The sequence below is a fragment of the Ammospiza nelsoni genome, chromosome 3 (genome assembly GCF_027579445.1).
Source record: "Ammospiza nelsoni isolate bAmmNel1 chromosome 3, bAmmNel1.pri, whole genome shotgun sequence".
Taxonomy (NCBI): domain Eukaryota; kingdom Metazoa; phylum Chordata; class Aves; order Passeriformes; family Passerellidae; genus Ammospiza; species Ammospiza nelsoni.
In genome coordinates this window covers 94,701,763-94,728,371 of record NC_080635.1, presented here as the reverse complement: position 1 = coordinate 94,728,371, position 26,609 = coordinate 94,701,763, and positions in this window count along the sequence as shown.

The window sequence follows — 26,609 nt, the reverse complement described above, 5'->3', positions numbered from 1 at the left end:
TTAGAAAGATTAAAGCTGACACAAGAAACTGTTTAAATAAAAAAAGAATTTTTTTGAATAAACCTTTTATAGACAATTACTGCTACTCAACTAACTTTGTTTTTACTTCTGCCAACTGTCACATTCAGATCGACCTTTAGCATCACTATTTGTTTACTACAATTTCCAGTAGCTGTCCAGCCTTATGCTCACTCTTTTTCACCCTACTCGTGTTACAATTTTTAGAAGAATTACATTACACATTGTTGGATTGTTGGCCTTGACTGTATCTTCCTATCATTTCATAAATTGTTTCATTACATCAGTACGTAAGCCCAAGCATTGTACCTGCTAATTATTCCCCTCTCTTTTAACTTGGGGGGAATTCTGTGAGCAATGTGCAGTTGCAAATTTATGTAGTTTGTGCCACAATCCTTTCATGCACTGCTTCTACTGGGGGTTTGGCAATAGCTCTGTCTTAGATACCGTATTTTACTCTCTCTGAGTGCTTCAATTTGGTCCGAGTAAGAAGTGTTTCAGAGCACAAAAATATCAGACGGAGAAAAGCCTGTTCTGATGGTTTTTCAAGGAAGACTGCAGTTATTAACCATAAACTAAAACTTCAACCAGGAACAAAGAGTCACAGTTTAATTATTACCATTAATGCAAATCAAAAGGAAAGGAGGAGGGGAGACTCTCGTGTCTGCGTTTCACGTGTCTGTGTTTCTGACAGAGAAAAACTTGATTAAAAATGACAGATGCCATGCATATCTCATATTCTACTTTTCTTTGTCCTTTCTGCTCATTATCTGTCTGTTAGTGCATTCCAAGGGACTGCAAGAGCCCCAGCTTGTGCCAGTTCAATGAATGGTTGGATGAATGGTTAATCACTGAGGGAATGACTGGCCACAAAACAATAATCATTTAACTAGTGCCGATGCAAACTTCCAATGCACAATCCACCATTATTTACAGATTAGCTCAATGAGACAGAGGGAATATGCATCTGCAAAACCATCCTTCAGCAAAGGGGTGAGGGGTCCAGTGAGAGCACACTGTGAATATTCATAATTTGGGCATGATGAACGGCACAGAAGCTGCCAAATCATTTCAAGAGCCCAGAGAGCTTTTAGAAAAAAAGTGAAGATTAGCTGCCCTCATCTCTATTGTTACGAGGTGACTAGCTGGAGACAAGAGGTGCTTTGTTCTCTTCACAAGCCCATGAAAACACTATGTTCCAAGAAATCTGTTCCAAGGGAAGCTGTTTTGTTTTTAACTTTCCATTAGATAGCATCGGGTACATCTCTTATTTTAGGGTTGTTTTTTAATTTTTTTTTTGATTTTGTGATCTACGTGCCTTCTTCAGGTTATACAGAAATCAGTATTTCTTTTTAAAATTAGGAAGAATAATTTCCAAATGTGACCTGTGTAATTGATCCCATGTGATCCTTAAGCCTGCATTCAGACAAGGCAAGATTTGGGGCTAGAAATTCACTGTTTCTGCATCACCTCATTGGGTGATCACCATTCAGAGAAGAAACTGAGTCAAAACCAGGCGGTTTTGCAGATTGAGACATGGTTTTTTTGTCTGTCTCAATAGTGACATGCAATAGTGGCCTAATGCAACAGGGTATATTGCAAACCTGGTACACACTTGTTACAGTATGTAGCTTATCTCCTGTGCATTTTAAATAGCACTTAAATAGGCTACGTAATTCTGAAACATTTGTGTTTGCAAGGTCAGCATGCCCTGGGATCTCACTGGTCATCCCAAATTCACAGAGCTGGACATGTATCAGTGTAAGCTGAGCACAGAAAGGCACACAGGGCAAAATAATATGATTTTTTGCATGGCAACAGGCAATTTTTCTGTTCTTTCTGGGATTCCTGTCTTGTTACTATTACTTTGGCTGTGACTAAGCAATGATGATCTTTTGTACAATATGGTTCTCTTAAACCTCTGTTGTGCTATAGGTGTGGGCACATAAAAACAACAGACAGACACTAAGAAGTTTTCTTTTGAAGATTCTGTGGATTATAAACATTAGAGCTGCCCCTGTTGCAAACACTAACTATGTTAATGCCAAATTAATTTTAGAATGAAGAACGTAATTATGTCAGGTAGGACAGCAGTAAGAAGGAAAAAATAAAAATGGTAGAGAGAATTGAAAGAAGAGAAGATGGGGAGAAGGTGAGTTAAGGAGCAAAGGATGAAACATGGGGATTCACAGAGAATTCTCCCTCTCTCAAAGGGGAAAAAGCAGTCACAGCAAGTCTCATTGAAGGACCTTTAAACTAGATTTGAAGGGGGAAGGGGGAAAAAACCAGGCTTGCTAGAGATAAGCCTGAGGTGGCACACCAGTGTTTGAGGGGCAGTGTTGGTGAGGCCCTCTGGTCTGCTGACACGGCAGAGACAGGAAATGGAGACCCATGCAGCAGCAAAGCTGCAAGAGTTATTTAAGGGTTAGAAGTCACAGATGCACCTGAGAATGGTCACATTAGGAACTACGTGAGATTCTCCACCCAAAAAGGTGGTGGGATCAATCACCCAGCTGAAGTGCATCTACACCAATGCACGCAGCATGGGCAGCAGACAAGAGGAGTGGAAATCCATGGCACAGCAGGAAAACTGTGACATAGATGTCATCATGGAAACATGGTGGGATGACTCACAAAACAGGAGTGCTGCAATGGATGGCCATGAACTCTTCAGAAAGGACAGGAGAGGGAAGAGACGTGGTGGGGCAGCCCTGTGTGTTAGGAAGTGTCTGCATGGTCTGGAGCTTAATGATGGTGAAGATAGAGTGTTTATGAGTGTTTATGGGTAAGCATCAGGGGAAGGGTAACTAGGCAGATATTCTGGTAGGAGTCTGTTCTGACTACTCAATTAGGATGAATATTTTATAAGCAGCTGGGAGAAGTCTCACAATCCCTAATCCTTGTTCTTATGGGGAACTTCAATTTACCAGATGTCTGCTGACACAGAGTCAGACATGTTTTCTGAAGGAATTAATAATATTTGCTGGAAATACAAGGCAGCAGAGAGGTTCCTGGAGTGTGTGGGGGATATTTCCTGTCACAGCTGGAAAAGAAGCCAACTGGGAAGGTGCCCTGCTGGATCTGCTGCTTGTGAACAGGGAAGGACTGGTGGGTGCTGTTGAAGGCCTCTTAGTGGTCATCAAGTGAGATTCTTCCATTCTCATATGGAGCGGGTATAGCAGAACAGACGCCTTGGACTTCTTGGGGGCAGACTTTGGTCTTCTTTAGGATCTAGCTGACAGTCTTATCATGACAGTGGCCATTTACAAGAAGGTTCAGAAGGAGAATTTAGGGACCTGAAGGTCTGTTGAGCTGACCTGGATGCTGGGGAAGGTCATGGAGAGGGGATCATCTTGAGTGCCATCACATGGCACATGCAGGACAATGAGGGGATAGACTCAGCCAGCAGGGGTTCAGGAAAGGCAGGTCCTGCTTGACCAGCCTGACTTCCTTCTATGACAAGGTAAGATCTCCTGCTATGCTCAGTCCCCTTATTTTCCACATTACAGAAAAATGAGCAGTGAGGATCTGTGGGACAAGGTGCACTGGTGCTGTCCTAGAAGGGTCGCATCGATTTTTCATTTGAGCTTGGTGAAGGCAAAGCTTCTTCTAACAGCTCTCTCTGACTTAATATCTAAATTATTAAGCAGCTGGTGGCATGATTTTCAAATGATTTTGGTCTGCCTTGCTTATCTAAAACACATTTTCCTCTTTTGAGCTATTCTGCAGATTCTCAGTTATGCTAACATTTCTGCACCTCTAAAGTCTCAGCTCAGTTTTATTTTCAGGCAGTTTGATTTGTCACTCCTTTCAAGTTACTAATCAGTTTTTGTCTTACATCTAGTTGTTTCAGAAATCATAGCTTTTTTCTATATTGAAAATTAAATTTTCCTTGGTTCCACTGCTGTACTAATTCCTGTTGTGAATCATCTTATTGGAGATAGAACTTGCCACCTTTTCAGTGATTGCAAAGCTATATCTCTATTTATCACTTTTTATATGTGCCTGTGGTTTAATTTAATTTCAGCAATGTTACACTTTGACTGGAGCAATCTCAGGCTTCTCAGCTGCCCATGCTGCTCCCAGCCTGGCTGTGCTATTTGTGCTCTTGTCTCTTGCCAGGGCCTGGTACCCATGGTTTGTTCAGATGCTGTGCTGAACTCACTGCCTCTTGCTGTAAGGTGCAGGGGCAGTGTGGTCAGAGCAGGAGGGCAGTTTGAGGGAATCTTTCATTTTTTGCAGAAGCCCATGCATCACAGGAAAGGAAGAAAGGCAGTTCCTAAGTACTCTCCTGACACTTCCAGATATCAGTGCTCATTTCAGGCTTGAAATGAATTGGCTGCACTACTGCAAAAGCCATGGCAGATGGATTATGGCTGTGGACAAACCATACTTATTTACCATGGCATTTTTGTGCCATGAGGTTCTGGCAAGAAGTCACCAGAAGCATCTTCCATGCTGGCAGCAGCTGGCTGTGAGCATAAAACTGTGAGAAATAAAAGCCTGGCTGGGGTGCTCTGTACCAAAGGTTGTGTCATACTCTATTGTATTTGCGTTCCCCCAAGACGAAGGAAGGAATGATGACTCTGATGATGAATTTCAGAAGGCTAATTTATTATTTTATGATACTATATTATATTAAGGAATGCTATACTAAACTACACTAAAGAATACAGAAAAGGATACTTACAGAAGATTAAAAAAATAATGAAAACTCATGACTCTCTCGAGAGTCCCGACACAGCTTGGTACTGATTGGCCGATGAGTGAAAACAACCCACACCAGAAACCAGTAAAACAATCATCTGTTGGATAAACAATCTCCAAACACATTCCACATGAGCAAAACACAGGAGAATCAAATGAGATAGTAATTGTTTCCCTTTCTCTGAGGCTTCTCAGCTTCCCAGGAGAAAAATCCTGTGCAAAGGGATTTTTCAGAAAATGTGAATGTGACAATAATCAGTGTTTCTTTTCCCTCGAGCACATGAGAGCACAATTCCCTGAAACCTTTGGAACAAAAGATAATTAGAAGGTGTCTTTGTATAAGGCAGCTTTCCAATGAATTCTGCTGGTGTATTCAACAGCCAAGGGGGTAGATTTCCCTTTCTTTTCCTTGGAAAGTGAGATGTCAGAAGCTCCCACTCAGCTTGTTCAACTGCCTAACCTAAGTGTGCTTACCATGACACCCAGACTACCTTTTCTCAGAATTCTTCCAGACCACATAAAATTCATCAAGAAGTCCTCTATTGCTACATTTCTGCTGGCTCAACATTCTTAAGGTAGGATTTAGAGTTGATATTCTTCTCTAACTAATCGTGAAGAAGAGACCAGACCAAAAAAGATGCCCTTTCTTTTCTGCAGAGCAGAAAGGCCAAATATGCTTGGCCAGCTGCATATGAGTTGCTGTCAGAGCCTGAAATAGCTCGTGCCTCAAACATTGATGTAAAGTCTTAAACTGTATAAAGAAGGCCATCCCTCCCTGAAGGATGCCTGACTGGAACTTTGGACTGAAAGTCAAACTACTTGATTAGATAAACGGAAACCCATTATTCAATCACCAGGCCTAGGAAAAAACAAACAAGGCTGGGGGAAAGTAATGCATCTACAAGAAAACCAGTAGACTCAGCAGCCATGCTGAGAGTCACCTCTGGCTAAATTTGGAGTGAGGGAGATCACAGCCCACAGAAGCCAGGTTTACACAGACTCCCAGAAACAAGGTGGGGGGAGGAGGTTTCAGATGTAACCTCTGATCAGAGGCAGGGACCACCCATACTCCCTTACACAGACTGGCCCAGCTGTGGAACCCCCAACCCCACAGGCCACATCCACAGGACATGCATGAGAGAGGCAGCTGAGGGGGTGTCACAATCCATCAAAGACCCCCCCAGAGTGCTCCCCAGAGGCCTTGCAGGTAATGCAGCAGATCCTGAGTCTGCGGCAAGAGACTGCCTCCACTCTTTCCCCAGGGGACATACTTGGACATTGTCACCTGGCCTGAGCCAGTATTAACCCACAGGATTCTCTGCTTTGGGGGACCTTCACCACCAGGAAGACCAGGTGGAGTGAATCCATGGAGCAGTGATATTCTCTTTATTCTGTCTCTATCAGTCTCTTTCTGTTCCAATCTCTCTTTTCTATTTCTCTCTTTTCCTTTCTTTCTCATGTTTACAATCAAATAAAACCAATACTATTGATATTGGCATACAGTCTCGTTTGCATCTTAATTTGGGCAGACATTTCTAATAACCTTTTAATAACTGGATTTTGACAGTTGTCTACCTGGCAAATATCATTAATTCCTTCAGAAAATGTGTCTGACTCTGTGTACCAGTAAATTGAATGGTACCCAAGTCAAGAATTCCCAGGCACTGGATGGGATTACACATGCTGCAACAGGGCTAAGACAGCCCCTTATCATCCTTTTGGCCTCACTATCTAGGGTCTCACAAAATAATTTCTGACTTAGCCTGGGAGTTATCGCAGGTCAAGCAACATTTCCATGTGGTGCTTTGGATCATTTCACACTTTTGGGGAGTGAAACATCTAACTGTGCAGACATACGCCACTCTGGGCCACTTCATTTTTAGGAGTCTGACTGTTGTTGCCTTAACTGGTGAAGAATGGTTTGGGTGAAACATCCAATTTACTAGCTGTAGCCTCTAGGTCCAAGCAGGGTTGCTTTGGGATAAACATGCAGCCAGAACAAATGAGAAATGGTCATACATTCTGAGGAACCCATCATTTTGTGCCAGAGTCAATTCTGAATAAAAACAAGAGGTAAACATTGTGAATCCACTAACATGACAATACATACATGATCAAGAGTAATTCTTGGGGTTCTTGTTACATGAGTGTTTATCAATTCTTGGTTTCAAAAGTGATCTTTTTCGTGCACCATAGCTTAAACTCCTGAGACACCTTGGCCTTAGGAGTACAGGAATAGAACTGTCCAAACTATTGCACCTACAACTCCAGTAACGTGCCAAATGTCCCAAAGGGCTTGGATTGCAACAGTTTTCTGAGTGTCTTAGAATCCTAAATCAAATGGAACAGGATAACAACCGGCTCACCTGAACTGTAACCTTCATCCCTCGACTCTGAATCGCTAAAAAACTCACTTGGCAATTCAGTCCTGGCAAACTTTTAGGGACCCAGAATAAAACTCAGCTTTTAAAATAAAGGCAGAAACTCTTTTCTTCTAAATATGCATTCACAAATAAGTATTGTACATAATATTAATCTCTTGTTCCAGCAGGAATCAGAGTGCATTGGTGCATTTGGACTTTTAATACTTTCCTTTGATTGGCTAAATACGCCACTTAAGCCTACATAACTCAGTAGGGATCTTGCTAGCTTCCAAAAAACTGGAAAACTGTGATGCACGTTAATTTCCCTTGTGCAGATAAGAATGTACACCCTAATTTGGAATTTATATTTGTGAAAGAAAAAAGCTGTATTCAGCAGCAAAGATGAGGTACATCAATGTAAAAATGAAGCCAGGAGGAACTAGGGCTTTTGATAAACTGCATAATTAGGAAAAACTATGAATCTCATTTTTAATGTAAATGCCAATAGGACCCCTTTTTACTTTGGCGTCAAACCTCCACCCTCAATCTACGAAAGCCAGCATTTATTTTGAAAGGATTGCCACAGATTATTATTTAGAACCTTAGGTTATGAACTGGGGACAACAAAACTCATAGCAATGTCCCCAGGCATTGCATTTAACCAATGAAAATCCCAAAAAACATACCATTATTTGGTAAATATATATTCTCACCACCACTGAGCAGCAACCTGGGAAGGCAAGCAATTATCACTCTGTTGGCAGTTTGTGTTTGAAGTGTGTAATTACCTCTCAAACTCTTGACACAAAGTGTTTCACTGTACTTTACAGCTGCTTAATGAACATTTACTGACGTAAATGAAATCCAACAACCATCAGATTAATTTAGTGAAATTGTTTTTTCTTTTAAATTCATGGAACCATACAATGGTCTAGGTTGAAAACGGACCTTAAGGATGATCTACTTCTAACCCCAGTCCCATCTTTAAAACCTAAATACTTTAAACTAAATTACTTCAAATCTTTCTTTTGTTCAAACGTAAGTTGTCACAACCTTTCTGATACTTTCATTACATAAACACCAAATATACAAATATGGACTAAATATAAGATGAACCCTGAAGGTTTGCAGTAGCCCACTGGAACCAGGGCTAACTGCAAGCTCTACAAGGCAAGCTGGTACAGCCACAGCAGTGACCAGGCAAAGGATGAGACACTTCTGTCCTGAAGCTCCACAACCAAAGCCAAAACCAACAGAAGGAACAGGACAAAAGAACAGAGGGAACCCCGTGCAAGGGGTTAAATAGTCACAAACCAGGGGGTGGATACAGAAAATCTACCAATAGGAGGATTTCAGGGGTGGAGCAAGGGGATTACATCAACACTGTGGCACAAATCAGAATAAGGGGAGGAGAGGGGAAAGTCACGCGGGCCAATGGGGTGTCGTGGATTAGGGGAGTTCCAAGTGGGTGTTTCAATCAGGGATTGGCCCAGGGAGTGAGTGGCAGGGAACATTCAGGAAAAAGGGGCAGGGTCTCCTTGACAGGCAGGGAAAGGGGTGGGCGGTGGGTGGTGGCGTTGCCTTCATAGGCAGGGACGGGACTAGAAAAAAGGGAGGGGAGTAGCTTGAGGGACAGCTTTAAGGGAGGGAACAGCTTAGGGAAAAACCAGTTTGGGGATATAAAGACCGGCTTGGAAGATAACAGAATGAGCCATTTAACAATAACTTAATGAAGTAAGCGCAAACTGCAATAAAGGTTCACATGTTATTGGTAGGTATTTTAATTTTTTTTTCTGTAGAGAGGAAAGGTTTTTTTTGGTGAGATACAATGCATAAGCTTTCAGAAAATTTAAATAACTATAACTTGCACTTAATGCTTAATTAAACTAAGTAAATCTTAGGTTTTAAGTTTGAATGCGTTTATCTTTTTTTGTCATATCTTGTCTATGGCTGGCCAGACAAACACAGGTCAGAAATCACATAAGTAAGAAAATTACAGTGTTGTAAGGGTACTGTCGTATTTTTATTAAGGGTGCTGAAATGAGTTTGATGAAACAATAATTTTTCAATATTCATTCAAGAAATATTTCTACATTTATTAGCAAACTTTCCAGCACATTCTTCATTGTTACAATCATCACATTGTTACCAGATAAAATTGAATTTAGATTCATATCTAAACCTCTTTAGTCTTTGTTAATTCAACTAACTCAGCTGAAGTTGTTAAAATAAAACTTTCCTTGCATTTTCCCAAAATCATGAACTGGAATTTGAAAGTGTGCTTTGCCATATTTAACCATGATGAGTATTACCCTTGTGTGTAGTACCAAAGAAGTTCCCAAGATTGCTTTTGAAGGAGGACATTATTTCAATAGAGAACAAGTGAGACAAAATCCTCAGACTTTTGTCAAAGTGTATGGGCTTTGTCCCAGTTTAGAAAATAAGGCAGGGTTCCATTCTCAGGACACATGGAAATTGTGTTATAACCTTATGCTCACTATGCTCAGCAGGACAGCAACTTGATTAGCAAAACACTTCAGGAGAAAGCCTGACATTAAAAGTGTGATTGCCTGTTATGTGTTGAAATAGTTACTGTGAGAGCGCAGAAATTATTTCTATTGAAGAATATATCTGAGTTTTGCTTATTCATGTTTAAAAGTAGATTTTTGAATGGATTGCAACACTTCAAAAATATTCATTACTCAAAAGGAATTCATTGCTCAAAAGTACTTATCAACTTTTTAGCCTTTTTTTTTTTTTACCTCACTTGAAATCTGGTGCTGTTTTGTTGTGGTTAAGTGTTCTTTGTGTTTTATAACAAAGATGGAATTATTGTTTTGCTTTTCATAACAGACTAGCATGTCTACCCCAAGAGCTGCAAATTAAATATTATTATGTTGTTTTCTGAGAAATATTCATAGTAATAAAGCTCAGCTGCCTAAAAATTCATCAAAGAATATAAAGATTATGAAAATAAGAATTAGAATTAATGTGATCACAATGTGCATTACCCAGCATAGTGGCACACCCTGCTGTGTTTACAATGAGATACAAATTTCAAAAAAGGCCTGTTTTCCTTCTGTTCTCCTCTCCCCTCAACCTAGTTCTATTGTAATTTTAATGCCATCATTTTTTCTTGATGCCACACAGCATTTGGGGAGCATCTGCAACTGGGCTCAACACGATAAGGAGTAGGCTTTGTCCTGTACTACGTCTCGGTGAGGAACATTCTGAGTGAGTTTAGTGCTTCATGAAGTTAGTCAGAGTCTTGTAAGCTTTACCACGCAGGCCGGTCTGCGTGATGTAGATTTTGCATTAGAAGTGCTCAAGCCAGAAGGCTGCAAGAGACTTCTGTGCTAAAACAGAGGACACTTGGCTTTTCTGAGCCTCGCTTTTGAGATTTGGAACTCATTCTGCTTAAAAGCTTGGGTGATGTTAACAATCCTTTCTATTGGAAGCCAAATTCATGTTGCATGACTAGGGTAAAACACCAAATTGTGGAGGGAGAGTGAGCTGACGTTCTGTGGATGTACCTTTGATTTTCCCTGTAACCTAAAAGTCCAATGCTTTGCATTCCAAATACCTCTTTTTATTTATGTTAAGCAAATTGTACTTGATATGAAGATGAAGTAGCCAGTTATGATAATTTTTTCTAAATTTGCTAAGTGACACTTGGCCTTGTATTCTTAACCATGGGCATGATTTCAGATGACTGAGTTTGGAACTGCTGATAGTACATCTATTTTGAATGCCTCCAGGTAGATGCAGAAAATTGCAATGTTCTCCAAATCACTAAATACTCCAAATCACTTAAATGTACCTGGGTGTTTTGACAGCGCTAATGAATAGCTGGCAGGCAAATATAAAGCAGAAATATTGTGCCAATGGAGAGTGAACAACATTTTAAAATAAGGTTGTACATATTTAAAAAGCAAAGGGTGATAAAATATTTAACTCATTATATAAGTAACATTACCAATTTTGTTACTTGAGAAAAAAAGAAATTAAAAATCCTTAGAATATGACTGTTTTACTAAGTATAGTAGCCAATCAACACAACTTATACTCAAGAATATTTAAAATATGTCCTCTACTGTTTATAATTAGTACTTTACAATTATTTCTTCTAAAACAATCAAATTACAATCAATATGATTTTCATAACATCTATATTTCTCTGCTCAAAATTTCAAATGATTATCCACTTGGCTTTTAATTATATTCTTATAATGTAAGACTAATTGCAAGATACACCCTTCAACTTTGTTACAAGCAATTAAGTAACTGTGATATATGTGTACATAATATGAATGTTTATATAAAGAAAATACAGGATGGAAAAATTTTGTATGGAGCTTGTTATATTTTGAGCATATAATCCAGAACTAGAGCTCATTAGTGTATTTGGTCTGCTTATTTACATGGAAAAGTACAAGTGGTGGCAAAAGCATTATGTAAATGAATTAAAAAAAAACCCTGGCTGACCTATTAGAAATAGTAGATGTCAGTATTGTGCAGTCCAGCAGTACTGCAAGAGAAAGATCCCTGGAAGAGCAATCAGATTAGAAGAACTACTTGGAACACCTTGTTTTGAACAGCTTTGTTTCACCAAAAAAAAAGAAAATTTTTTTCAACAGCACATCCATTTTAAAGGCATCTTTCATTTGAAAATATTTTCCCAGTTGTACTGATTTTTGTACTTGCATTTGGTCAGATATTAAAATAAGAAAATTTACACTGAAGGAAAATGTGGTCATTTCTGAGAAAATGGAAACTCTGTGCTGGAAATAATGGGTGAAAGTTCTCAATGGCATGAGCAGTTAATTGTGTTTTGTGCAGCAATGAGAAGCAGTTTAAAGCTCTGGAGAGCCCACCTGAGCTTCAGTGACACAGGGGTGAATTTGCTGGGCAGTGGGAAAGTCAGGCTGTGAGACAGTCCTATTGCATCCATTCACCATCAGAGGGAAGGAGTGCCTTGTGTAATGGGTGCTGACTCATGGTGCATGGCAGAATTATACTCTGATATGGTTTAATTTCATTTTTGCCATGGTGATTAGTTTCACTTTGTGAATGAAGCAAAACTGATTGAAGTTTCACAAGTGCAGAAATCCTGCATGGAATGACTTTCCATTTTTTATCATCATTTTTTCTCTGGAACAATTTTCACTGTGCCACAGTGAAAGAAGGAATCTGCAGCACCATTCTAGTTTGACTCTGTCTCTCCTTCCCTACTCTTTCCCATGCCTGAAAGCACCCATTGTTGGGGAGGTACTGTGAGTTCACAGCCTCCCTGGAGGGGGTCCTATTCAAGACAAGCTGTGCAGAAGCCAGGAGAAAAATCAGCACTGGCTCTGCCCTTTCTAAGCAGTCCTTTTTTCCTTTTCCCCCATTGTTGTATCTGTTCTGAATGGTACTACACTATGCACGTCTGCTGAAACCTTAATCAAAACTTATTGTGCATGAAATTCACTTATCGAGTATTAAGTGCCCAACTGGGCGTGCAACTAGATTCTTTGCCTGCACATCTCTGGAAAAAAGCCTGGGGTCTGAGGGAGATTTTGTTCAGTTTTGATGATTTCCATCAGAAAAAGGCCATGTCTCTTACAGTGGTGGATGGTAGAAAACTCCTCTCCTTCAGCATCAATCCTTTATTGCCTTGTGCTCCAGTTCCTGCCCAGCTGCTGCAGCTGATATGTGGCCCAATAACTGCTGGGTGCCAGCCACAAGACTGTGTTTAGGACTGGTTTAGCAAAGAGAGTCTTTGCTCTCCCTTCCTGCTGTGAGGCACCTGCAAAACATGACAAAAAAAAAGGGTGAAGCTGACTTTTCCCATTTTATTAGACTATGACCCACAGAGCTCCCTGGAGCATGATTTGAATGTTGAATTTTATCACGCAGACAAATCTTTCTCTTACATTTAGTTGCTTGTCCATTGAGTGTGTTGTGTTCTGTAATTGCTAGTTAATGCAGTACAGCAGGGTCAGGTTGTACTCTTGACACATAGAATTTTTAATCCTTTACAGTGGCCCTTAAAATCAATGTAGCACTCAAGGGAAGTAGAAGCAGGCACTAGAGGTCCAGATAGTTGCCTCTAACCAGGGTCCTTAAAACTTCTCAAGCCTAATCTCAAGAAAAGGTATGAAAGCACTTGTCGGGTTTTCAGGCTGTTGCTGTTTAGGTGGCCTGGAAAGGCCCAGGGATGGCCTTGGAGAGCCGACGCTTCAAAGAACGAGGAGAGACTTCTGATCTTGTCTCGGTCTCGGTGTTTATTAATTGTTTATCTAAAAGATTTTCTTTCAGCCCGACAGAGGTCTGCACAGCAAGTCAGCCATGGGCACACTCCCCAATACCTTCTACTCTTATTAACCGGTGCACTTTTAATAATGACCAATCCCAAAGTGCCACCACCACCACAGAAGATGGAGGCCAAGAAGAAGAAGAAGAAGGACAGGACACGCCCCAATTCCTCCATCTTACTTCTTTAGACCCCCCTGTACCAAAATCCTAAACCCTGTGTTCTACACTTTAACTAACTTATCCCTTCACCATTCACCCAGTGGAATCCTCCCATCCTCATACAGGTCTCATCTCCTGTGTAGGATCAAAATCCTGCCACCAGACACTTCTGGCAACATTCCAGGATTCCCGAGCCCCCCAAGGGTGGTCTCGGCCTCTCTGCACCTCCATCCTGAGGTGCTGAGATCCCACATCTCCCCCTTCTGTTTGCACCAGGAAGACCTCTTTTACTATCCGATTCATAGCGTGTTTTAAACATGCAAATATGCATGGGATGACAAGTATGAGGAATAGGAGAATTATTAAAACATAGAATCCTACTCTTAAAATTCCTCTCCAAATGGGAGAGATGTCAAAGAATTCTACCCTTAAAATTCCTCTCCAAATGGGAGAGATGTCAAAGAATTCTACCATACATTTTGCTTTGGCTGATAGATAGGTAAATTACCCCCATTGCTTATTTCAATGAATGAAAGAATGATGCGTATAAGCATCATGAAACTCATGGCTTCACTTCTGTGTGACATCATTGCTTTGCTTTTCATTCAGGACCTTAACAGAGAATCCCCCCAAAGTCCTTAGTTTCTTCTTATTTCTCTTCCGAGTCGTCTTGGCAATCTGAGTCTCGACCCCTGTTTGAGTACTCGTCTCTTTTTTTTTTTCTCTTGGATCTTTGTTCTGGGATCCGCATTTTCATGTTCTCGCACTCGAAATGGTTTCACGTGTCGTGCCGACACCCACGTCTCGATCTGTGGAGATACAAGCGAAACCCTTGCCCCCCACTAGGTGGCGCTGTCACCGGCCTCCCCAGCTCGGATGACAGCATGAGCTCTACCGCCCCTGTCCTGTCGACTGCCGTGTTCGTGATCTCATTTGAGACCATGTCTGCTTGGCTTTTAATTCAGCTGAAAATGGAGCTTGAACACCAGAACGTCTCCCTTGAAGGGAAGGGACTGGGACTCCGAGGGTTATACCAGAGGCATCAAGTCTGAGGAGGGTGTGGAGCCGCTGGGACATAGGATCCCGAGCACGGCCCCTCCTCGCCCGAGACGTCACTCTCTCCCCCTCGTTCCACCTCCGAATCTCCTCCCCTCGGTCTGTCCCGACTCTGTCTCCTCTCCCTCTGACGTTGTGTCCCTGGCTCCTCCCGCCGGTGTGTACAGCCCGCCCCCCGCCGGCACCCGGGCCCGCCCCGCAATTCGACCCGACTTCGCTCCCGGGTTTTTGCGAGTTTTGCCCGCCGCGCGCGTCTCCGCTACTCTGCCGGCCGGCCGGAGCGGCCGCCACCCCCCGGCGCCGCGCTGATAAAAGCCGCGTCTGCGCTCATGTCTCCCTTTTCTGTCTCTTCACCCGCGCTCCCCGCCGGCTCCGTCGCTGCCGCGCCGTGCCCCCCGCGAGGAAGCGCCTCCCCCCCCGATCCCTTCTCTTCCCCCTGCACCCCCTCCTCCGATCCTGACTCCCTTGTATTCTCCGGAGTTTTAGGACGCTTTAGGAGCTTCTTGGGGTTTCTGGGTTTTGGGACCGGGGGCTTTAATATTATTTCCTGCTCTCTTTTCTCGAGAGCCCTTTCCCCTGCCTTCTTGAGGTCAGAGGTAATTCTTTCCTGGAGCTTTGCTCCCCACCCTCCTTCCGAGGGTGCAGCAACTTTTCGTTGCTCTCCCAGTCTTTTCGACTGTTCAGATAGAGATTCTAGCATTTTTCTTGCCGGCGAGAGCAGCTTTAACGCTGTCTCGTCCTTCTTTGTTGCTAGAAAATATAAATGCCTATTAATTTCCTGCCAAAACCCCACTTCGAATAGCAGGCATGTTTCGGCCAGTGGGTAATTAAGCCTTGCCCACAACAACAGCTGTTTTAATTCTTTTCTTGGGATCCCTTCTGTATATGCTTGAGCCACGCCTTGTAAGGCGGACAAAATTTGTTTTTGCTCCTGGGACAGTGTACCCCCCATATTCTTATTTTTTGGCCTTCTCACCGACTCTGTCGTCAGAGCTGTCCGGAGGCTCCTGTCTCTGTCCAGCAGGTCACAGGAGAAGGATCCAGAGGCGCCTTCTGGTTCCGATCCGGGCTGCTCTACGAACTGCCTTCGGCAGAAGCTGAGAGATGGAATTCTCAGTGACTGCTGTTTTTTTTTTGCAGACTCTTCTGGCTGTTTTTTTTTTCTTTTCTTTTCTTCTTTCTTCTTTTCCTTTTTTTTTTTTTTCTCAAGCTTCTCTCCTCAGGAACTGCTCTCTCGGCTCTTCAGCTCTTCAGCTCTTCAGGGCTGATCCCCCCCCGAAAGGGTTGGTGGGGGGTGCCCACGCAGCGAACGCCACTTGTAAATTTCCTGGCGTTCTTCTTTTCTCTTTGCTGGGCTGATTTATGTCCAGAGCTATTTCAGGGACGCCGCTTGTTAGTTTTCTGTCTGTTTTTTTGCTGTTTAGGTGGTTCGAGCCCACCCAGGGACGCCACTTGTCGGGTTTTCAGGCTGTTGCTGTTTAGGTGGCCTGGAAAGGCCCAGGGATGGCCTTGGAGAGCCGACGCTTCAAAGAACGAGGAGAGACTTCTGATCTTGTCTCGGTCTCGGTGTTTATTAATTGTTTATCTAAAAGATTTTCTTTCAGCCCGACAGAGGTCTGCACAGCAAGTCAGCCATGGGCACACTCCCCAATACCTTCTACTCTTATTAACCGGTGCACTTTTAATAATGACCAATCCCAAAGTGCCACCACCACCACAGAAGATGGAGGCCAAGAAGAAGAAGAAGAAGGACAGGACACGCCCCAATTCCTCCATCTTACTTCTTTAGACCCCCCTGTACCAAAATCCTAAACCCTGTGTTCTACACTTTAACTAACTTATCCCTTCACCATTCACCCAGTGGAATCCTCCCATCCTCATACAGGTCTCATCTCCTGTGTAGGATCAAAATCCTGCCACCAGACACTTCTGGCAACATTCCAGGATTCCCGAGCCCCCCAAGGGTGGTCTCGGCCTCTCTGCACCTCCATCCTGAGGTGCTGAGATCCCACAAGCACTGACACCTCCATGTCTTCTTTTGTATTGCAAACTGCATCTGAGTTTTTAGTGTGCTTTCCTTGATCTCCCCTGTGCACCAGAGTCACAGGTGTTACATCCCTTTCCAGCAGTACTCTCCTCAAATTGCAGCCTTTGGGGCTAGAAGCACTCCTCCAGTGAACAGCACATGGAAGTGACAGAGGCAAGAAATACATTTTTAATTTTAATACTTACACTCTGCTTACAAACATGACAGTAATTTGCAGAAGTAACATAACCAGATGCATGTAAATTCGTTCCAGTTCCCCACAATTGTGAATGGTGAGTCAGACCTAGTAGTGTTGCTGTTACTCCTCAGAGAAGATCTTCAGGTTTCATAGGTTTTCTTTTGTCCCAAGGGTAATCTGCAGGCTGACAATGGTGGAAGGACCTGCCTTTCCATCTGGAAAGAATGGCAGCAAGAAGGTGAACAGGGACATTCATTTAAAGGAGATGCTAGATGGTGGAACAAAGATAGGGAGTGTGATGCATTTCATGAGGCTGTCCAGATCTGTTCAGAGGAAATGACTGAGCACACAAGGAAGGCACTGTACCTTGAGAAGTGTTATAGAGCAGTGTGTGCTGGGGAGATGCTCTCACAGAAAATCCTGCTTGATCTCCCTAAAGCTCTCCTGGTGATGGGCACATGCTTCTCTGTGTCTGCCCAGCTCTGCCTTGGAACACACGGGCTGGGCTGCTGCTCTGAGCATCTGAACAGCAACAGAAGCATTCCAACAATGCCATGGTGAAAATGCATATCCAGCTCTGCAAAAATATTGTCTTGGGGAATTATTACTGTGCACTTCTCCAGGCAGGGACTTAGTCTCAATTAAAACAATGCCTGTTGCAGAAGAATTACTCAGGTCTAATTATTTATGAAGACAGATGATAAATCTGTGTGGAGGTTTGAACACATAAAAATCTATTATACAATATGTGTTTGACTGGCTTCTCTCCAGCTAACACGACATTTCCAATATTCACCTAAGATTATTGTTCTCTCCCAATGACATTCTGTCTCATAACCTCTGCAATCTAAAATTTAAGTGCTCAGTTTGAACAAGTCATCAGTCTCCTAAGGTGCTTTTTAAGTTGGTAAGGTTATCATCCTCTACAGATGCCTTAATCCCACCTATTTTACAGAGGAGTCTTGAATGTTTAGGCTATAATAGATATCAGGTTTTGGTAATAAAATTGGAAGAGAATTCTGCTTTCATTTTTCTCAGATATATGTATTTCTGCTATACTGTTGTGAGCATTGTCTGTGATATGTTGGGTTTTGTTCTTTGTGATTTAATTCCCTCTGGGACAACTGGTTTATCTGCAGGCATGAGATTTGGGGTGATAGTACTGGATAACTGAGCAAAATGATGATATTTTTCCAAAGGAAAGTGAACTTTCCAGAAAAAGGAGAGGTTTTTACATCTTATTGCATCACAGTTACTGTCTGTGCTTTCTTGGTTGACTTGCCTGTTCACACAATGGCATAAGGATGGAATGGCTGGGGTAGGAAGGCACCTCTGGAGCTCATCCAGCCTGCTCACAAAGAGTTAAAATGAGCAGATTGTCTGGTCTCTTCTCCAGTGAAATTTTTAATATCTTCAGAGTTTAAGAAGGAAAGAAATACTTCTTTTTGATGATACACACATTACTGGAATGCAATCTGAGTTTACAGCCACCGATTTCTTCCACAGACCCTTTCAAATGGTGAAATTGTCTGTTTTCATCCATTCTACCTTTATGTTGGGGGGGCCTTTATTTAACACTGTATCCACTGACAGGGGCACACTTAAAATGTTGTTAATTAATATATCATGCACTGAGCAGATCTTTGCCTTTCAGCTGCAACTCCCTGCTGGGTTGTGTTTTGATTTTGGAATTAATTCAGAGCTCATGTCATATAAAATATTAGAGCATCCAAACCAAAACTAAATTTTATTTAACAGCATTTATGATAACTTTTCAAAGCAGTATAAAAAATTAGGAAATATATTTTATTTTTCCATGCCCTAGGGAAAGTAATTATGTTAATTGCATATTGTATATAACATCAGTTATAACTTGTGAAAGACTGATTTGTATGTGCCCACATTCTCACACAATGAAATTTGATTTAATAATATCTGCGCTGCAAAACGTAATTTGTAATATTTTTTTTAAATTATGTATTCAAGTTCAAAGTGAAGTTACTATTAAGGTAAGGTAACTAATATTACAGCACTATAATAAAAACCTAACAAATATAAATGTATATCTTCCTTCTTCATAGAGCCTAATTAGAAATCTCTTTCCTGGTATCAGGCCTAAGATTTCTCTGTAATCCATAAGGGTTACCATTTGGAACTTTTCTTCATATTGTATTTGCATTCAAATGTACATTGGCTTAGTTTTGTTATGAAATATTGAAAGCAGCTGAAAGAACTTTGTCAACCTTGTTGAAGTCAGGAATGTTTTCTTCTAGTCGAAGGCACACACAATTGCCACATACTGCAGGGGACAATGGAGTGCCATTGCTCGAGGGTTAGGCTTTTGAATCCAGCCCCAGAGCTAAAGAAGCAATCACATCTTGGTTTTAGAGAGAAATTGTTTTGCATGTCTGCCTTCTGGAAGCTCCTCTTTTAACAGTCCATCTGATTTGAAAGTACTGACTCATAACATCACAACCTCCTTCAAACAATCCCTGTCAAGTTGTAAAACATTGCAAATATAACTGGATATATGGAAGAAGCAGCACCCTCTCAGCATGACCCCTAAAGCAGATTTGATCATTTACACTGCTGCTATTTAATGAGTAGTCTGATATGAATTGAGATGCAGGTGCCTTTTCCACTTTAGGATTGCTATTTGTTCCTTTCAAAATCTCTTCATTTGCTTCAAGGCTTATCTTGGCAATCCACAGAAATACTTGATTAGTTGATGAACCTCCCTGTGCTGCCAAGAGACAGACATACACAGTAAACAAAGCACCTTGTTTAATTTGGGCAGTAAAAGTCAGGTGAATTCACCTTAAGAGATGTCTTGCTTCTTAAAGAAGGAGCCTTATAGTGCTTATCTAACTTTTAGATGGCAAAAGTGAGCTGATATGAATCTCAAACTCTGAAATATAAAATAGATAAATAGATAAAATATTATGGTTCTTTCCTATTGATCATGATCACAGATTTTTTTTCAATACAGAAGATGCAAAGTTGTTTCCAAGCTTTGTCTTCCAGCAGAGACAGTATTCCAACAATTACATATAACAGTTAGAAATTAACTTAAACATGACAGCTAAGGCTGCATTTCCTCCCAAAACTGCTGTGTGGAGGAGCACTCTTATCTGTATGGGCATCACAGCACAGGAGCAGCAAGGAGCTCATGAGACCCTCAGTGGGCTCTTGTGCTCCGTGACAAGGGTGACGGGGTCTTGGTCATTCTTGTCAGATGTTTGTTTAAGCAGTTCTCAAGACTCTCCATTGCCAGAGCCTCAAAAGCTTCTCCAGGTTGATTCCAGTGCTATACTACACTTAACATCAGAAAATTTTTGCTTTATTTAATATAATAATTCATTTAATATAATCATTCTAATTCAAATCAATTACTTCTTTCGCAATCCACCACTGGCATGGCCAATTATTTTATTTCTCCTCTCAGCAGCCTTTAATGTATTTTAATAATGTCGCAGGGCTCTTTGGCATGCTTTAATTTAAATGACCCTACAAGCTTTCTTTACAGATCACGATTTCCTGACTTCATTGTTCTCCTAAGGATTCTGCTCAGCTGGTCCACAACTTTCTTGAAGAACAATGCCTGAAATCAGAAGAGATAAATCCCTTCTAATGTGGGTCAGAGAAAAGGGATTACTTCAAGTATTTTGCACAATGTATATATTTTATATATTCCTGTACATTGTCAACTGTTTTCCTAGGCGTGTATATGAAAATGGAAAAATGCAAAGACTATGATGCTGATAAAACTGAAACCATGGAAAAAGTGGCCTAATTTTTCTGGGACCCTTTATTTTTGTAGTATCAGGAGCTATCTAGCAGCTAACGTAGATATTAATAGACAGATGTATAAAAAAAATAAAACCATGAATATTCCATTTCAGAAACAAGTCTAGAGTTCAGACAATTGATATCTGTACTTTGGTTGTGATTGCTTGACAGTGGAGCCAAACACATGTGGTTTCTTTTTCCCTGTATAGCAGGCAAGTCCTAAGTGTTAGGAATTCAAGCAAGCCCTCACAGTTAGTTTGGTATTTTGAACTGTGACTTGGGCTCCCTTCCTGGAATGGAAGTGCACTGCTGCCATGACTACTGCTGACGTTAGCTGCCATGCAAGCTTGCCTTTAGTGGCTCAGTTATAATGACAGTAAAAATGAACAGAGTCTAAATGAGATTAAGCACTTATGAAATATATAACTGGTTAATAAGAAATAAGTATCAGCATGAGCTCAACATGACCCAGCAATGTGCATTTGTAGTTTGGAAAGCCAGCTGTGTCCTGGGCTGCATCCAGAGCAGCGTGGCCAGCTGGTTGAAGGAGGGGATTCTGCCCCTCTACTCCTCTGTGGTGAGATCCTATGGGCAGAGCTGCTTCCAGTTCTGGGACCCCAGTGTAAGGACAAGGAGCTGTTGAAGAGAGTCCAGAGGAGGGCCACGAAGATGATCAGAGGGCTGGATCACTTGCCCATGGAGACAGGTTGAGAAAGTTGGGGCTGTTCAGCCTGGAGAAGAAAACACTCCAGGGAGAACTTACAGCAGCATTCGAGTACCTGAAGGGGGCTAAAAGAAAGCTGGAGAGAGATTTTTTACATGGGCATGTAAAAAATCATACATAGGTCACTGAATGGGAAACTCAAAGAGGAACAGTTTAGGTGAGATATTAGGAAGAAATTCTTTACTGTGAGGTAGGTGGGGCACTACCCAGAGATGCTGTGGCTTTCCCATCCCTGGAAGTGGTCAAGGCCAGGTTGGATGGGGCACTGAGGAACCTGGGTTAGTGTCAGGTGTCCCTACCTGTGCCAAGAGGGCTGAAGCTAAATGATGTTTAAGGTCCTTTCTGACCCAAACTATTCTATAATTCTGTGATGAAACCAGAAGTCCTTCAGCCTTTCTCTGTTCTGTCAACAGTATTTTTGTCCTTTGATCAATAAAGGAAGAATCAGTTGCAGAGTCCACCCTTCAGGTGCTACACAGATCAGTTCCTTCTGTCCCACAAATGCCCTGGAGGCTGGAGCTGCTGGAGATGTGGTTGCTTGCACTCCATGGCCAATGGAGTTTGAATGTGGTGCTACTCTGGCTACTGCTTCTTCCCGGGCTCTTGAGAGCGGACACAATGGCATGATGTGTTCTTATTAATTAGTGTAGCCTTCCAGGGCATGCTGCCTCTGTTGTCTGTGCTGCTCAACAGAAAACAAAATTCTCAGGTCCATATTTGGAGTTTTTAAATCATTTTTTTGGAAGAATGATTATGTCCTTTGGTGACTAAAACCACTGCATTATAAAGAAATAAATTTATTAATCCCATCCCATTCATCTCTGCTTATCCACATGCCATTTTGTTGTCAGCGATTTAACAAAACAAAAGCCAAATCTCTGTTTTTAATTGTGTGGGTACAAATAGATTAATATATTATATCATGGTATATATTTATAATTATAAATGCTGAGAATAATATTTAAATGTTTACAAAAGTCTGTTTTGTGCAGTTAATGGACTATGTCTTCCAAAACCTGTAGATAGTATGGAACTTTAGAAATGATAACTGCATAAGCAACAGAATAAAATAGATGGGTAAGTTTTGCCACAGTTTGCCAAACTTGACATTTTTCGTGAATTTTTTATATGGTGACTAGCTTCTAAGGTAATTTTAATATAATTCAGAAACTGCATTCTGCCCTTGAATATGATCTGCATAGGTCTTCATGACCTGTCTCTGTAGATGTGGTTGTCAGGGCTCTTTTTTAAACTAATGCTTTAGCCTAGGTTAATGCACTGATATTCAGCTTGCTTTAAGAAGAGAATACCTAAAGTTAAAACTTGCTTTACTTTCTTTTACTTACTGCCAGAAAGATACTGGGGTTATATTAAATTGAAATAAATTCATGTTGCAGTAATTATAATTTGATATGTCCTTTTCTCCTGAATTTATTTTCCTAAGCGAGACAAGGACTTCTAAAACTAGATGTTATTTTCCTATTTAGATAAATTATTTAAAATTGCCTTGAATTTAATTTATGTTTGGAGCTCACTGCAACACATTCATGTTCTAAAGCAACTTTTCTAAAACTTTGCTCTGATGATGTGCATTTAGCAGGGTTCCAGCTGGCAGCTGGACACTTTTGAACCCTCAGCAAGATTCAGCCTCTGTGGAACCTCGGTGGTAAAATGTTGGAGTACTGGAAGTGCAAAACATCCTTTTCTAACTCATTAATAGAGTTCAGAAGGTTTCATAGAGAGCTCCTGTCAGCAGGAAAATCTAAAATTGCTGTAATGCTCACTTACTGCAAGCTCTGTCTGTTGATGACAAAATAATTTTTTTTTTTATGCATCAAAAAAGAAAAATCTAAGTAACCCATGAGGCAAGCACAGTCATTTAAGGCATACATCTTGCACTTAGTGTAGGGATTGGAACTCTGCTGTGCCAGTGTTCTGTCTGCATTCCAGGGGCTTTGGGCTCTTTGCCTGGGCAATATGCAGTCTATTTGTCCATGGGTGCACACTATTACTCATGTGCAGTAGATTTAGGAATATTTTATCAGATCTGCTGTACCTGAACTTAGAACTGATGGGAATAAGCATTTATTTTTAATAATGAATCATTTTATCATATGTCATTTATATGGTAAATGTAATTCCAATTTACAAGAGGTCTGAGTATACTTTTCTTCAACAGAAATATATGAGAGAGCAAATTCAGGTCTTACATTCAGAGATGCCATTCTTGAACAAATAAAAAAATAAAGATCTTAAAATGCATGATATAGAAATGCTTTTGTTTTCTTGAAAAACAGGGAAAAATCCTAAAAAACTACCACCAAGTTATGAACATTGAGTATAAAAAAAAACAAAACTAGCAAGGAAAGCAAAGCTTTCTACACCAATGAAAGGTAATTTTTTTCTCTAATATATACACAGGTTGAGAAACCAGTTGAATTGCTGTCCCAGCTCTTGATTCTCATTGTCATTGACCCTGGAGCAGTCAGTACTTAAGCAGCAGCCTCAGGTCAGGGGTGTCCTACGAGGTTTTATTCAGGGCTCAGAAAACGTTGTGGTGCTGGAGGAGGTTGGGAGGGCAGTGGGAAAGGCAGGGACAGGGAAGGCTCTGCTGTCTGGGTGCCTCTGGGTGTGGGGGGAGGCAGAAGCCCCTGTGGGCAGTGCTGGACCTGGGGATGTTGATGTTTTCTGCATAACTGACCTCATTTTGCTCCTCCTGTCTCTGCAAGACTGGCACTGCGGTGTCCCCCTGCTGACACCGAGGGACTCCTTGCCTTTCAAGTTCATGAACTGAGGCAGGGGAAAGAATGCAAAGATTCTTACCCTCAGGTCTTCTGCTGTAACCTGGCTGAACGCTATGAAATCTGACTTACTGTTCCTCCAGATAAATAGTATTTCAAAGAGTAATTTTTTGTGATTTTGTATTTGTTTGGTTTTTTTTTGTGGGGGGAGTATGTGTGGGCTTGTTTTTTGGTTTTTTTTTTTTTGTTGGTTTTTTCTTTTTTTTAATTTCTAGGGGATCTTAAACTACTTTTCAGTCAGGACTATCACAGATATTTAAAATAGTAAAAAATTGCTGCAGCTTAAATAAAATAATAGATGTTTTAGAATATCAACATCTAAAATAGTGCATTATTGTTCAAGATATCCTTATAATTTTGTCTTTTTTTCTGAAGGAAGATACTAAAGAAAAAACAGATCTCATTTCTTCTGCAAGCTGAAATGCTGGGGTTCTTTTCTAAAGTCTTCTTTTAGCTTTCAGGGATATGGTAGCTATGGCAAGTAATCTGCTCTTTTATCCTTCCATAGCCTCTGATTAACATATGTGTCCTTTAGTGTTGTCTTCAGTTTTGACCTCACACTTGCTGATGGCAGACAGGGTCCGCTTTTAACAGCAGCACTGTATTAACATTTACCACAGATTAGCAGAAACATAGATTATTAACAACTTTTCCACTTGATAGGGCTTTAAGAGAAATGGGACCTTTTCTTTGGACTGCTTCTACCACTCATTTCCTCAGAAATCCTAGCACCCTGAGAAGAAATTTAAGTCTTTTTTCTTGTGAATCTTGGACACTCAAGTTACAACATTGCAACCTGACCTCTTGTTTTCTTAACTGGCATCAGAAAATTACTTATTGCTTTCTGCTGTAGGGCTGAACTCTGATATAAGGCACAAAGCAGCATGTGTAGGTAGAATTGCAAAATTGAATTTGTGACTGAGGAAATATTGGTTACACTGTGGTTGCATGCCCTCTAGCTGAGGAAATTGGCCTTTTCATCTCATGTTCACACAAGCCCCCTCCTCTGGAGATTTAAATTTGCAAATTTCAGGATGTCTTAGCTACTGTGTTATCCTGTATTGTGTCTATGACACCTTCCACTGACTCTCTGCCACTGTATAGACGCTAAATATTCTCTAAGACAATAAAAAAAGCGTAAGTGCAACTTGCTTAGAGTACATTCCTGAGAAAAGAGAGACCTTGATTCTTAATTCTGCTCTGAATCAAAACATGGACTTGAGCCAAGATTTGTCACCTTCCAGGAAAGTGCTCAGGAAAGTGCTTTAATACTGAGTAATTTTCCTTCTCACTGGCTTAATGAATATTTAAATAGTCCATACAAGATGGAACAGAATCAGTGGGAGAGACTGTGAACAAACCTCTCTAGAATATCTTACAATGTTGTAGCTAGGTTGTTGTTGAGGAGACACGGCTTCAGATCCTGTCAGGAAACAGAAAAATTGCATCTGCCTCCTATAGTTTGAGTGAATATGCTTCTGTTTCCTTAGCTTGCTTGTCTCCCTCTCTCCTGCCTTCTCCCACAAGTGGTACCAAATAAACGTTTGGAACACAGCGAAACAAGTAACTTTGGATATTTCAAATATTAATTCTCTCACCACTGCTACAGAGAAATTTTATCTTCATTCACATGAAGGACAAAACGGAAGCAGAGGGAGAGCTGATGTGGTTTCCTAAAGGGTTATGTCAGTTTATGAAGCATTACATTATACACAGAAAAGTGATTTTCTAACACTAGGGCATGGCAGTTGAGCTCAATTTTCCTGTAGGCTATGCAAAGCTGAGGCAGATTGGGCTTTCTGGGTAGTTTAAGATGACGTAAGACTGTGCTGAGGCTGAACCATCTCATCCTCTTCTAGCCTTGGCATGGTGTCTTCTGCTCTGGCATTAGTCATCCCACAAATGGAGTTTGAATATGAATGGCTCACTAGTCTGAGAGAAAAGCAGGTATGGGTTTTTTTTAAAAATTTTCTTCTTCCTTTTTTCTTCTTTTCCTCTGTGCTACTTCCATGTTGGTTCACCAGTCTTGTCCATTTGATGGCTGTCTAATTCCTAGAGCCATCTGGCAGATTTGCTGTCTTAGACTTGCTTCAGTCAGACACACAATTAGAAGGTGAAGGATAAAATAAAAAAATAGTTTTAAGAAATGAATAGATGCCAAGAATGGACAGTTGATGCTAGTAGAATTACATTATAAGGCAGAGACCTCCATTTATCCATCTGCGAAAGCCTTTAAAAAAGGCAGTACATCCCCTTTTTCTTGTGTTGAAACTATGTGCCTTGCTATATTTGCATAAACCTGAAATTAGACTAAAATTAGATATTATTACCCTTTCCTTGCTAGAAGTCATGAATTTTTTTTAACTGCAGCTGTTCTACCCAGGTAAAGCAGATCCCTAGGATAAGCTGACCAAAAGTAAGCTTGCCTTTCACAACCCTATTCACCATAGTGGAGTCATTCAGGCTTTCT